Source organism: Hemitrygon akajei, chromosome 14, assembly GCF_048418815.1.
Source record: "Hemitrygon akajei chromosome 14, sHemAka1.3, whole genome shotgun sequence".
Taxonomy (NCBI): domain Eukaryota; kingdom Metazoa; phylum Chordata; class Chondrichthyes; order Myliobatiformes; family Dasyatidae; genus Hemitrygon; species Hemitrygon akajei.
In genome coordinates, this window is record NC_133137.1 from 34,311,381 (window position 1) to 34,326,877 (window position 15,497).

A 15,497-nucleotide genomic window follows, 5' to 3' on the forward strand; every position below is an offset into this window, starting at 1 on the left:
GGCTGGAAGGACCTGTTCCTGTGCCGTAATTTTCTATCTCTCTGTGAAACTGTCTAAACAGATCTCTTTATACTCAGACCAGGCAGCATCTGTGGAAAGATAGAGTTAATGTTTCAGGTCGAAATTCCTTTGTAAGAACGGGGAAAGAGTTAACTTGACGTTGTGAAGAAGGTGCATGAGGGGAGGAGGGGACAAAGTGGATATTTGTGATAGAGTGAAGCTAGGGTTAATGTCAGGATAAGTTGAAGTCACCCAGTTAATAGGCAAAATCAGCTAAAGTGAACCCAACCTACGAAATAACGGCAATTAGAAAATGAAAAACCAATGTGAAAGGTGCAAGATTCACGGCTCGATGACAAGCCTGGCAGCTGCCTGATAACTTCCAAATGCAAGGAGTTGTGAGATCTGGAGAGACGCTGTTGGAGTCGTCTCGGTGAGCAGAAATAGTCGACGGTACACTTTGCAGCCACTGTGCCAGTGATCATGGGAATGAACCCGGAGTGGTAGATGAGCTGCCATTCAAGGTAACTGCTTTGAACTTCTTGAGAGTTCTTGATGTTGAAATCATCCAGGCAAGTGGACAATATTCCACTGAGCTCCTCACTTGTGTCTCGTAGATGGTGGAATACCCTATGACTTAATTACTGCGGGATACCCTCTTTCTGGCCTTTTCCCATGACTGGACCAGTTCCATTTCTGATCAATTGTGACCCTCCCCTCAGACCCACCCCACACATAGAGGGTAGTCACTCAGCCCATTGAGTTAGTACTGGCTCTTGGAGGAATCTCCATAATTTCATTTCACCGCATTCAAAGGTTTCATTGAAAGTCAGTTAAGCTGATTACTTGAACCTTTTAGATTCAGACATTGGTTTATCATATGTGCATCAATACAGAGTGTTTGCGTTTGTCAACCAACACAATCTAAGCTGAGGAGGCAGCCCGCAAATGTCACCACACATTCCAGTGCCAATAAAGCATGGCCGTCACATTCAGCAAAACACCACAGTCAACAAGAGCAAAACAACCCCTTTCCACCCTCCCCCACCGACCTACCCACGCACACACTCCAAACCCCAGGGCAGGCCGCCTCCAGAATCCTCGGTCCCGGACTCACAGATATTGGGCCTAATCGAGTCCAGCAGGCCTCGGCTTCCAAACTCTCAGACTTCAGTCTTCAACCTTCAGGCCCACTATTTGGGTTTGCTCTACACCTAATAGAAGCATTGACTAAACTGCAAGTGTTTTTGAGTGAACCCAGGTTGCCATAGCTGGGAGAGAGCAGTGATGTCCATGGTGTCACTATGCTGCCTGTTTGTTGAGGGTCTGAATGGAATTCAATATTGTGCAACCGTCAGCAAAAATCCCTTCTGATGGAATGAAATCATAATGATTGTTGATACTGAGGAACTCCTGCTGCAATGATTGACCTTTGACAACCACAGACAACTCATGACTCCAATCATTGGAGTGTTTGCCCTCTATTCATTGGCTTGGTTTTATCAGGTTGCCTTGGTTACAGCTCACTCTAGTCTCACTTTTGGAATTCAGCTTTTAGTTCCATGTTTGGACCTAGGCTGGCAAGAGTGCGTCACACACACAAAAGAAAACTCTTTATTTTTTCTCTTGATTACTGATGTCGTACCAGTCCCAAGAAGAGCAAGGTGAGCAGCCACAATGACTATTGCCAATTCCTACTCACGTCTACGGTGATGAAGTGCTTTGAGAGGTTAGTCACGGCCAGACTCAACTCCTGACTCAGCAACAATCTGTTCCTGCTGCAATTTCCCTATCGCCACAATAGGTCTATAGCTATGCAATCTCACTGGCTCTCCACTCGGCCGTGGATCACCTGAACAATACCAGCACCCTACTTCAGGCAACACACACAAAACTCTGGAGGAACTCAGCATCTATGGAAAAGAGTAAACTAGTTGACATTTCAGGCCGAGACCCTTCATCAGGACTCATCTTTGTGTGCCTACCTCAGGCTGCTGTTTATTGTGTTCAACACTTGGTTCTAATCAACAAGCTTCAAAACCTGGGTCTTTGTACCTCCCTCTGCAACTGGATCCTTGACTTCCTCACTGGGAAACCACAATCAGTGCAGATCGGAGTTAACATCTCCTCCTCACTGACAATGAACACTGGCACTCCTCAAGGATGTGTGCTTAGCCCACAGCTCTACTCTCTCTGCACCCACAATTGTGTGGCTAGATAGAGCTGAAATTCCATCTGTAAGTTTGCTGACGACATAACTATTGTTGGTAGAATTTCAGACGGTGACGAGGAGGAGTAAAAGAGCCAAATAGATCAGCTGGTCATAACAATGGCGTAGCACTCAATGTCAGTAAGAGCAATGAATTAATTGTGGACTGCAGGAAGGGAAAGTCAAGAGAACACACAAAGAGTCCTCATCAAAGGATCAGCAGGTGGAAAAGGTGAGCAAGTTTCTGGGTGTCAATATCTCTGAAGATCTATCCTGGGCCCAATATGTTGTTGCAATTGCAAAGAACGCATGACAGCGGATATATTTTGTTTGGAGCTTGGGGAGACTTGGTACGTCACCAAAGACTCGCAAATTTCTACAGATGTACCGTAGAGAGCATTCTAACCGGCTGCATCACCATCTGGTATGAAGGAGCCACCACCAAATTTGGCAGTAATACTATAAGACATAGGAACAGAATTAGTTCATTCCGACCATTGAGCCTGCTCTGCCATTCCATTATGGGCGATATATTATTGAATTTACTTTACTTCTTACATCCTTCACATACATGAGGAGTAAAAATCTTTATGCTACATCTCCGTCTAAATCTGCAATGTGCAATCATAGTAATTTATAATAATATAATAAATAGAACACTCAATGTAATATAGAGTACACTCAAATCAGCGTGGGTTCATCAGTCTGATGGCCTGATGGAAGAAGCTGTCCCAGAGCCTATTGGTTCTGGCTTTTATGCTGCGGTACCGCTTCCCGGATGGTAGCAGCTGGAATAGATTGTGGTTGGGATGTCTCTCAACACCATTCTCCTGCTTTCTCCCCATAACCTTTGATGCCCTTACTGATCATGAACCTATCCACTTCTGCTTTAAATATATCCAACGGCTTGGCCGTCACAGCTGTCTGTGGCATCGAGTTCCATAGATTCACCACTCTGTGGCTGAAGAAATTCTTCTTCATCTCTGTTCTAAGTTGCATCCCCTATTCTGATGCTATGCCCTCTGGTCCTAGACTCCCCCATTACAAGAAACATTCTCTCCACATTCATTTTATCTTCACCCTTCAATATTTAAGAAGTTTAAATAAGATCCTCCCTCATTCTTCTTAACTCTAGTGAGTTCAAGTCCGGAGCCATCTAAGGTTGTTCATCCATTAACCTTTTTATGCCTGGAATCATCCTCATGAATCTCCTCTGGACCCTCTCCAACACCAGCACATCTTTTCTTAGGTAAGGAGCCCAAAGCAGCTCACAATACTCCAAATGTGATTTGACCCATGCCTTATAAAGCCTCAACACTACATCCTTGCTCTTATATTCTAGTCCTTTCAAAATGAACATTAATATTTCATTTGCCTTCCTCATCATTGACTCAACCTGCAAGTTATTCTTCGGGGAATTCTGCACAATGACTCCCAAGTCCCTTTGCAACATTTTGATTTTTGAATTTTCTCTCCATTTAGAAAATGCTCTACATCTTTATTCCATCTACCAAAGTGCATGACCATACACTCCCAATACAGGTACAGAAACCTGAAGGCACACACTCAGTGATTCAGGAACAGCTTCTTCCCCTCTGCCATCCGATTCCTAACTGGACACTGAACCCTTGGACACCACCTCACTTTTTAAAAATATACAGTATTTCTGTTTTTTGCACATTTTTAATCTATTCAATATATGTATACTTATTATTTATTTATTTATTTATTTATTTTCCTTCTATTTTATGTATTGCATTGAACTGCTACTGCTAAGTTAACAAATTTCACATCACATGCCAGTGACAATAAACTTATATTCCATCTAACACTTCTTTCCCCATTTTTCCAACCTGTCCAAGTCCCTCGGCAGACTCCCTACATCCTCAACCCTGCCTGTCCCTTCACATATCTTTGCATTATCTGCAAAGCTGGCCACAAAGCCATCAATTCTGTCATCCATATAATGTGAAAAGAAGCCGTCCCAACACACCCCTGCGGACAGCACTAGTCACTGGCAACCAACCAGAAAAGGATCCATTGCCTCCTGCCAGTCAGTCAATCTTGTCTGCATACTAGTATCTTTCATGTAATACCATGGGCTCTTATCTTGTTAAGCATCCTCATGTGTGGCACCTTGTCAGAGGCCTTCTGAAAATCCAATTAAACAACATCCACTGACTCTTCTTGTCCATCTTGCCTGTTATTGCCTCAAAGAATCCAACAGATTTGTCAGGCAACATTTCCTCTTCAGGAAATCATGCTGACTTTGACCTATAATGTCATGTACCTCTAAATACCCTGAAACCTCGTCTTTAGTAATGGACTCCAACATCTTATCAGCTACTGAAGTTAGGCTAAATGGCCTATAATTTCCTCCCTTTCGCCTCCCTCCCTTTTTAGAGTGGAGTAAGGTTTGCAATTTTAGAACCCTCCGAAACCATTCCAGAATCTAGTGATTTTTGAAAGATCATTACTAATGCCTCCACAATCTCTTCAGCCACTTCTTTCAGAACTCTGGGGTCCAGGCGACGTGTCTGTCTTCAGAAATTTCAGCTTTGCCTTTCCCTGAGTGTGCTCAACCTCAAGCTGCTTTAAAAAAAATCATGTCATAGACCTGATACAAGTTCCTTCTATGATCTTCTTTCAGCCACAATTCTATGATGTCCGATGTCCACAACATCAGTCCTGCCAACCTCTAACCGCGCTACAAGATCAACTACCTTATTCCGTATACTGTGAACATTCAGATATAACACCTTCAGTCCTGTATCCATCCCCCTTTTCGATTTTACCCCCATGTTACGCTGCAACTCATCCCACTGACTGGAATTTTGCCCTGTCTCCTGCCTGTCCTTCCTCATGGTCTCACTAGGCACTGCCTCTCGTTGTATACCAACTGCCCCACCCTCAGCTCTGGTTCCCATCCCCCTGCCAAATTAGTTAAGCCCTCCCCAAGAGATCTAGAAAACCTGCCCGCAAGGATATTTGTCCCCCATGAGTTCAGATGTAACCCATCCTTTTTGTACAATCACAAGGAAATCTGCAGATGCTGGAAATTCAAACAACACACACAAAATGCTGGTGGAACACAGCAGGCCAGGCAGCATCTATAGGGAGAAGCACTGTCAACGTTTTGGGCCGAGACCCTTCGTCAGGACCTACATTTTGTGTGTGCTTTTTGTACAATTGTGCCTTCCCCAGAAGAGATCCCAATGATCCAGAAATCTGAACCCCCGTGACCTGTGTCAATCCTTCAGCCGTACATTCATCTTCCATATCATGATATTCTTGCGTGGCACAGCCAGTAATCCAGACATTACTACCCTGGAGGTCCTGCTTTTCAGATTTCTACCTATCTCTCAATATTCTCTCTTCACTTTCCTTTCAAGGTCTTTGTCCTGTCTTCTCCCCATAACCTTTGGCACCCTGACTGATCAAGAACCTATCAACCTCCGCTTTAAGTACACCCACAAGGAACTGTCTCCAGCTCTCTCTCTGATCTCCCGCTCCATAAAATCAGTAGGTTCTGATGTTAGTCTCTCTGAAAGACAAACACCAATCAAGTCCATTGTAAACTTCATTCCTCTGATCTTAACCCTAAGCTCTCCTCTTGTTGCTGCTCCTATTGATGTTGACTATCTACCCGATCTGTGCGTATCATTCTCGCATCAGATCGCTCTTCGGCCTCCTGCACTCCGGGGAACACCAGCCTATCCATCGCTGAAGACCTCCAATCCAACCAACATCCTTGTGAATGTCTGGGGCACTCTCTCCAGCGCAAACACAACCTATGGGGCGGTGAACTGAACAGCATATAACATTCCAGTGTGACCTAACTAGCGTTTTGTAGATTTTCAACATAACTGTTGTGTATCTAGTATTTCAGTGAGCAATCTTGTATATACATCATCAAGGATTCTTGTTCATTTAAATAATTCATTAGGGTTTATATGTACAAACACGTGAATTGCATACGTCCCCACACTACCACGTGATATGTGCACACCTCACTTAAAGTAAACTCAAAGTTAGACCCACATTTCGGACCCGTGTCTTCATTTGAATTAGTTCAATGTTTGAAATTACAAAACATAACAGTAATGTTCCAACTACTGTGTTCTCTGCCCCAGACTAAGAAGGCAAACTTGCCATATGCTACCCTAACAACCTCAAGAGGCGGACATTGCTGACTGCCCAAGGATAAAGGAGTTCCACAGGTTCATTTGCTGATCCCAGGCCTGATAGTCCTTTAAGTTGTATGGGGAGCCTGGAGTACTACATACTGTCTATCAAACTCAGAGCCTTCCAGGAGCCTTCAGATCCAATTCCCCATAATGTCTGCTGGAATCCTGTCTCCTTCAACAAATATTTTCACCAGGGGAAAAATAAAACCTTTGCCCTTCCTGTTATGAGCACCTGCAACAAATCCATTTTGTCTTCAGGGAAGATTCGCCTTGTCTTCCCTTTTGCTCCCGAATCCATGGCTGAAGAAACCGCAGTAGAGTTATAACCGGAAACTAGTATTCCGTACCCCATGACAATTCTAAATTCAGTTACTGCTCTACCTATGCAGTAAGCATAGGTCATTGGCACCTGCTTTTAATTATTTGATATAAGCACAAGAAAATCTGCAGATGCTGGAAATCCTAAATTAACACACACAAAATATTTCTAACCTTTCTCCTATTGTTCACTCTCCTCTCCTATCAGATTCCTTCTTTGCCAGCCTTGACCTTTCCCACCCACCTGGTTTCATCTATCACCTTCCAGAGATCCTCCTTCCCCTCCGCACCCCCACCTTTTTATTCTGGCATCATCCCCCTTCCTTCTCAGTCCTGAAGGGTCTCGGCCCAAAACACCAATTATTTATTCACTTCCATAGATGCTGTCTGGCCTGCTGAGTTCCTCCAGCATTTTGTGTGTTGCAATCATTTGAAATGTCGTGTGTGAAGTCCATGCTGAAACCCTGTAATTGACAGTTTTCCTGATTCAGAAAGAATGCAGTGGAATTTCAGCAGGCGACTCAGGGCGAGCATTGCCTGGTGGTCAACCAAGCATCAATCACATGATCCACCTGCTTACACATCGCTTGGACAAAGTGCCAGTTAGAATTCTGATTGCTCTTTCTTTTAGATATGTTGCATTTTATTTTTTAAATTTTATTTAGCAATACAGCCCTTCCAGCCCACCAACCCCCGACAAGCCCGATTAACCCTAACCTCATCACGGGACAACTTACAATGACCAATTAACCTTCCCTGTAGCTCTTTAGACTGTGGGAGGAAACTGGAGAAGAGAGGTTAGTGCAACGGTCCAGTGAACAGGTGACCCGGGCTCAATACCCGCCACTGCCCGTAAGGAGTTTGTACATTCTCCCCGTAACCGCGTGGGTTTCCTCCGGGTGCTCTGGTTTTCTCCCACAGTCCAAAGACCTACTGGTTGGTAGGTTAATTGTCCTGTGATTAGGCTAGCATTTAATCGGGGGGTTGCTGGGTGGCATGGCCAGAGGGGCCGAAGGGACTACTCTGGGCTGTATCTCAACAAATAAGCAAAACCCCACACGATCCACGGGGAGGATGTACAAAGACTCCCTACGGACGGCGCCGGAATTGAACTCCGAACTCAGGAACACCCTGAGCTGTAATAGTGTCACAATAACTGCTAAGCTACCGTGGCGCCCATTTTGTGAGCATTTAATAAGCTTGTCAATTGCATGGTGCTTTAGAGAGCAATGAGTTCATCATAGAATTTTCAAGCCAGTGTATTTTCACTTGAGAAGGAAGTAAAGGACAAAGTTCCCTTAAGGTTTTGATTGTATTGGTTTCCTTAATATAAGCAGGATATTTATCCTACACACGAGACAGGAAAGTAAGATAGTTGTTTTTCTGTGCTGTTACCAGGATATTCACTGTCCTATAAATATTTCAATTTGGCTATGAGGTTTGGCATCATGTGGATGAAGGGAAATACTTATTTTAGTCACATAGTCAGTGAATCAATTACTTTGCCAGCCACATGTGGATCCGGATGTTCAATCTTTGTTTTTCTATCGGTGATCAAGAGGGGACATGCTAATCTGGAGTAAGATAGACTCCAGCAGGTAATCTACACACTGGAGTTGAATTTGTACTTGTTTATACCACTATTATAACCGTGATTGTGAACCAGAATCAGGTTTAATATCACCGGCATATGTCGTGGAATTTGTTAACATTACAGCAGCATAATAAATATAGAGGAAGAAGGCTGAATTACGTTAAGTGTGTGCGTACATATTTATAATACATATCGATTAAGTAGATCAGTTAAATAAGTACTGCAAAAAGAGAGAGAAAGAAGTAGTGAGGCAGTATTCATGGGCTCAATGTGAGTTCAGAAATCGGATGGCAAAAGGGAAGGAGCTGTACCTGAATCGCTGACCAGGACAAGAGATCAGCAATTTTTGAGTATAAGCAGAGAATAATTTAAGGCAGGGGTTCCCAATCTGGGGTCCAAGGACCCCTTACTTAATAGAATTGGTCTACAGCATAAAAAAAGTTAGGAACCCTTGATTTAGACATATTCGCACATAAAAATTGTGATGGTTACCTTCTTTGGACAAGTTCTTTAAATGTGTTCATTTTGATGCATATAAAATGCACTTAGTTATCAACTCAGAGAAACTTAGACCATAAGATGCCATTTGGCCCATCGAGTCTGTTCCAGCATTTCATCGTGGCCAATCCATTTTCCCTCTCAGCCCCAATCTCCTGCCATCACCCTGTATCCCTTCATGCCCTGACTAATCAAGAATCTATCGACCTCTGCCTTAAATATACCTAAAGACTTGGCCTCCACAGCTGCCTGTGGCAATGAATTCCACAGATTCACCACTCTCTGGCTAAAGAAATTCCTCCTCATCTCCGTTCTAAAAGGACATTCTTCTACTCTGAGGATGTCCCCTCTGGTCTGAGATTCCCCCACGACATCCTCTCCACATCCACTCTGTTGAGGCCTTTCAACATTCAGTAGGTTTCAACAAGATCACCCCTCATCTGAATGCCAGTGAGTAGAAGCCCAGAGCCATCAAACGCACTTCATTATAACAAGCCTTTCAATCCCAGAATTACTTTCATGAACCTCCTTTGAACCCTTTCAAAGGAACTTGTAGGAACATGCGCAATTAGCATGTGATTTTACAGTAAATTGGTTCATTATTGTCACATATGCTACAGTGAAAAAACTTGTCTTGCATACTATTCATCCGGATCAATTCATTACAACAGTGTATTGAGATAGCAATACACAATAACAACGCTGAATAAAGTATTACAGTTACAGAGAAGGTACGGGTAGACAGGTCATAACAAGGTAGATTAAGGTGAAGAGTCCTGAGGAGGCATTCAATAGTTTTATAATAGTGAGACAGAAGCAGTCCTTGAGCTTGGTGATGTGTGATTTCTGGCTTTTGTATCTTCTGCCCGATGGGAGGGGTGGGGAGGAGAATAGCAATGTTCTTGTAGGGAAGTGAGACCAGTAGTTATAAGTATTCTGCCTCTATGAAACTCAGCTAATATCTAGGTATTAGACACATGTTACTATGGTAGGACGAAGGAATCTGGGAATACAAGTCCAAAACTTTGTTGAAAGTGGTGTCACAGGTAGATAGGGTTGTAAAGAAAGCTCCTGCCACACTGGCCTTCATAAATCAATGTACAGGAGATGGGATGGTATGTCGTGTAAGACATTGGTGAGGTCTAATTGAGAGTATTGTGTGCAGTTAGGGTCATCTACCTAGAGGAAAGGTGTAAACAAGGTCGAAAGAGTACAGAAAATTTATAAGGATGTTACTGAGTTTGGAGGACCTGAGTTAATAAGGAAAGATTGAATAGGTCAGGACTTTATTCCTTGGAATGTAGAAGATTGAGAGAAGATTTGCTAGAGATATACAAAATTATGAGGGGTATATATAGACAGGGTAATTACAAGCAGGCTTTTTCCACTGAGGTTGGATAGGAGTACAACCAGAGGTCATGGGTTAGGGGTGAAAGGTGAGAAATATAAGGGGAACATGAGAGGAAACTTCTTCACTTAGAGGGTTATTGAGTGTGGAACGAGCTGCCAGCAGAATGGTGCATGAGAGCTCAATTTCAACATTTAAGAGGAGTTTGGATAGGTACATGGATGGGCTATGATCCCGGTGCAGGACAATGGGAGTAGGTTTGGCATGGATTAGTTGGACCGATGAGGCTGCTTCTGTGCTCTACTTTTCTATGACTCCATGAAACCGATGCCATGAGTTGACAATATTAATTAGATCACTTCCATTGATAACATTTGATAGACTGGTACCAGGTGAAGGTGCTTGCTTGGGAGAATTTCTAAGCCATGAGCTGCCAATGGACCTTTTCCATTTTTTTGAACGTCTGTTAAATAACATCTGGCAATGTTGCGGTTGCTGAGTAATATTTGATCCAGATCATGTGGCCAGCTTTAAATTATGTAGTTAAAAGGTGAGAATTCTACCATTAAGTAAAGTAATGCTTGTTCCAACTATTCAGTCCATCAGCAACCAAGCTTGAATTCTGTGTGGGAACCAATTGACTTCAACTAATTGGCCAAGGAGGGAAAGTAAATCAGCCAGAAGTCCACTTGCTATTTGTTATTCTGTGCCTTCTGCAGATTTGATAGTAGGTCAGAATTCAGTTTAACTGCTTCCTTGGTTGTTAGGTCCATTGATATTCATCTAAATTAAGGGTTCCCAATCTGGCATTCATCGGTTAATGGTAGAGGTCCATGGCACAAAAGAAGGTTGGGAACCCCTGTTCTAGCTCTATTCAAGAAGATGGCTGCTTGAGTGAAATTCTGAATAACTACAAATGCACTGATGCTGTAACTGACAAGGGCTGGTGTCCACAGAGATAGATGTGAGAAAATAGGGGTTGGAGAAAGGAGATGTACTAATCCCACAGATTCTCACTCACATTGTAAAATGACTGGATAAGGAAAGATGTTGAACATTAATTTTTTATCAAATTGCCCCTTCTGGAGACATAAATAAACTATGATGCATCATAGAACACCACTTGGCACAGTGTTCAAAGGTACAACCATCCACAAAAATAGAGGAGTGCCCCCTAAGAATGAACGACAGTTAAATGTTAGAACCCCAAAGTCTCCCCCAGTTCCCCCCTCCCACGAGTAAGCAGCAGCAAGCAACAATCCCGCTCCCCCCCGGCAAAAAAGAAGCATCGGCACCCGACACCGAGCACTCAAGCGTGAGCAAAGCAACAACACAGACTTGCAGAACCCCAAAGACTACTTTTTCACCCAGTATTCAACATACCACAGGCTCTCTCTCTCTCTCTCTCTCTCTCTCTCTCTCTCTCTCTCTCTCTCTCTCTCTCTTGCTCTCTCTCTCCCTCACTCCCTCTCCCTCTCTCCCTCTCCATCTCTCTCTCTCTCTCTCTCTCTCTCCCCCTAATAAAGGAGAAAGCTTCACAGCGAGAGGGAGACATAACAAACGGCTCATTGGTTTACGATGTTAAAAGTCCATTGCATCGCTTTTTCTGAGCTCTGTGCCCAAAGGTCTCAGGTTTCTGGGCACCCAGCCTTAGATCGTCCACCTCCCATGACACACTGATATCCTGCCTGGACACCGACTTTCGATCCGCCCGTCTCCAGAGCCACAAGATCTTGGCCCTCTGACGGTGAGCTAAGCCGCATCCTTGGCACATTGAATAACGGCCAGTCATGAAATCCCAAGAGTGGGTCCCATTCCGGCAATAAACTGTAGTCAGCGTGTAACTCCAGGTCAGGGTCTTCAAAAGAACCCTGAAAGGGAAAAATAGAGATATTAAAGATAGAAATGGAGCTGTTTCCGAAGATGTAAGCAAGGGAGTCGCCGTTAAGTGCCATTAATCCTCCTAAGCTCCTCCTAATGTTCCTGAGAGAGTTCATTGAAAACAGCTATCCAAATAGTTTTCCTGTCTGTCTTGTCTCGAAAAAGCTCTCAGATTTCCCCTTTGTAAATGGGAGTCCAATGCCCTTGCGAGTTTACTTCTCTCACCCTTACAGGCACTGCATCCCATGAGAGTCCTCAACACCCAGAATCCCACCAGAAATTGCGGCCATCCAGAGGGGAGAGCGAACCTTTGATGTCCCTACAATGAACTGGAACTCTAACAGATGCATTTAGGATGAGATCTAATCAAAGTTCAAAGTAAATTTATGATCAAAGTCCATATTTGACACCATATACAACCCTGAAGTACATTTTCTTGTGGGCATACTCAATAAATCCAATAACCATAAGACATAGAAGCAAAAATTGGCCATTTGGCCTATCATCTGCTCTGCCATTTCATCATGGCCGATCCAATTTTCCTCTCAGCCCCAATCTCCTGCCTTCTCCCCATATTCCTTCATGCCCTGACTAATCAAGAATCTATCAACTTCTGCCTTAAATATACATAAAGACTTGACCTCCACAGCTGCCTGTGGCAAAGAATTCCACAGATTCACCAGTCTCTGACTGAAGAAATTTCTCATCTCCATTCTAAAAGGACACCCCTCTATTCTGAGGCTATGTCCTCTGGTCTTAGACTCAGCCATAATCAAATCACTGAAAGACCCCTCCAACAGGGTGGACAACCAGCGTGCAAAAGACAAAAAACTGTGCAAATACAAAGAAAGTTATAATAATAAATAAATAAGCAATAAATATTGGGAACAATCCAGTGATGGGGCAAGTGAAGTTATCACCTCTGGTTCAAGAGCCTAATGGCTGAGGGGAAATAGTTATTCTTGAACCTGGTGGTGTGAGTCCTGAGGCTCCTGTACCACCTTCCTGATGGTAGCAGTGAGAAGAGAGCATGTCCTGGGTGGTGGGTTAAATATGGCTTGAAGGTGTGCACGTAAAATGAACAGAGCAGAGGGCAGAGCGCACATCTTTGTGGTGCACCTGTGCTGTTGGAGATTGTGGAGGAGATGCTGAGAATCTGGGAGATGTGCCAGTACATCAGAGATAATAGAGCAAGGAACGGAGGAAGCCGGCGAGCTGAGCCCTGACCTCTTTGAACATTTTCAAAATATAAATACTGTAGCTAACGTGAGAATTTTGAGGGTGTTCATCGTGCTCAGGCAATGCTGAGTAAAATGCAACAGGAGTTGATCAAAGTAGGGAAAACATTACTGTTTGATAATGGTAATTTGGGAGGCTAATCACAGAACTAGTGGGCCAGAGAAAAGAGCTCATGGGTATGAGATCAGGATTTCAGCAGAGATCTAAATAGGGATGTGAGGACACCTGTAAACCGGTGGAGTGGTGAGGAAACAAAGTCCCTAAATAAAGTTCAAAGTTAATTTGTTATCAGATATGTCACCATATACAATCCTGAGATTCATTTTCTCGTGGGCATACTCAATAAATCTTTAAAATAATAACCATAATAAAATCAATGAAAGACCACCCATCCTGGGTGTTCAACCAGTGTGCAGCAGACAACAAACTGTGCAAATACGAAGAGAAAAAATAATAAAAAAGCATTAAATATCGAGAACATGAGATGAAGAGTCCATGAAAGTGAGTCCATTGGTTGTGGGAACATTTCAATGATGGGGCAAGTGAAGTTATCCCCTTTGGTTCAAGAGCCTGATGGTTGAGGGGTTACAGCTGTTCCTGAACCTCGTGGTGTGTGTCCTGATGGCAGCAGTGAAAAGAGAACCTGTAGTGGGGATCCCTGACCATGGATGCTGCTTTCCTGTGACACATTTCATGTAGATTTGCTCAATGGTAGTAGGCTGTATCCTACTTCTTGTAGGATTTTCCATTCAAGGGCAGTGGTGTTTCCAAACCAGGCGGTGATGCAGCCAGCCAATAAACTCTTTCTCAGCTAAGGACTGACAAGGCCCACAGGCGGTCTGTCCTGTCCTGGGGTTGGAGGCCTGTCTCGGTGGGAGAGTGGGAACGTGACTTGATTTGCCGTTGCTGTCTTTGTTTTGTTCTGTTGTTGTTGTTGCTTGTGTATCTCTGCTGAACATTGTGGACCTGCTCCACCGGCGCTGGACTGTGCGACAGACACCTGCGGGCTGCTCCCAGCACACCCTTGGGTGTGTAGGTTGTTAATACATTTCATTGTAAGTCCCAATGTACAAATCTGAATCTGAAGGAGGGAAAAGATTCTCCCTGTCCCTCTGTCCAGGGGTTCCCAACCTGGGGTCCACAGATCCCTCGGTTAATGGTAGGGGTCCATGGCATAAAAAAGTCGGGAACTCCTGCTCTACACCATATTTTAAACTTTCAGATCTGATCTGGAGGGTACATGTAATTCTTGAAGTAAAGATCAGATTAAAGATCAGAGACCCAAAGGCAAGATGCTTGCCTTGATTATTTAGCTGTCAAGATGGGCCGGTACTGTGGGGACTCGCCCTGATGCTACATGGAATCCTTAACCTGAGCTGCAATTTACAGATCATGTCCCCATGGACGCAGCTTGGGGACAACAAGGCACAGGAACACAGTGGTCATAGGCAATTCATAAGTTTTGCTTTGTTTGTTCACGGGATGGAGTTATCACTCAGTGCTGACACTTACTGCTCTCAGAGCGCTGAACTGAGGCAAACGTTAGGTACTGCCTTTTCTTTTTTCAGGGGCAGGGTGAGTGTGGAGAAATTGAGGGAAGACTCGAAGCTGCAGAAATGTGGAATTGTGGAATGGTGAAAATATTGTGGAAGGACAGAGTTACAAATGAGGAAGTGCTGCAAAAAACTGGAATAAGAAGAGAGCTGAAATCATCAATCAGGAAATGGCAGCTGGAACTTCTGGGACGTGTACTGAGGTAAGAGAAACTCGAACATCTTGCAGTGACAGGAAAAGATGATGGAAGCACAAGTCGTGGTCAACAGCACTTGACATTCATGAGTTACATCAAGGGCTGGACAGGTCAAAGTTTTGAAGAGCTCATTAGAACTTCTCAGATTAAAGACAGATGGAAGACCATGATCACCCACGTCATGCGACACGGCACATAATGATGATGATAGTAAGGGTGGGTGTAGTTGAAGGGAGGGGGGCAACAAGTATTTCTACTAATGTCAATGTGAATTCTCACTGTACATTCCTAAATCAAAAGCCATTGATGAACCAGGAGGTACATCACTTGCTGAAGGCTAGATCTGTGGCATTCAAGTCTGGCGACCCAGGCCTGTACCAGAAAATCAGGTATGATTTGTAGAGGGCTATTTCAAGAGCGAAGAGACAATTTTGAATGAGGTTGGAGGTGATATCAGATGCATGGCAACTCTG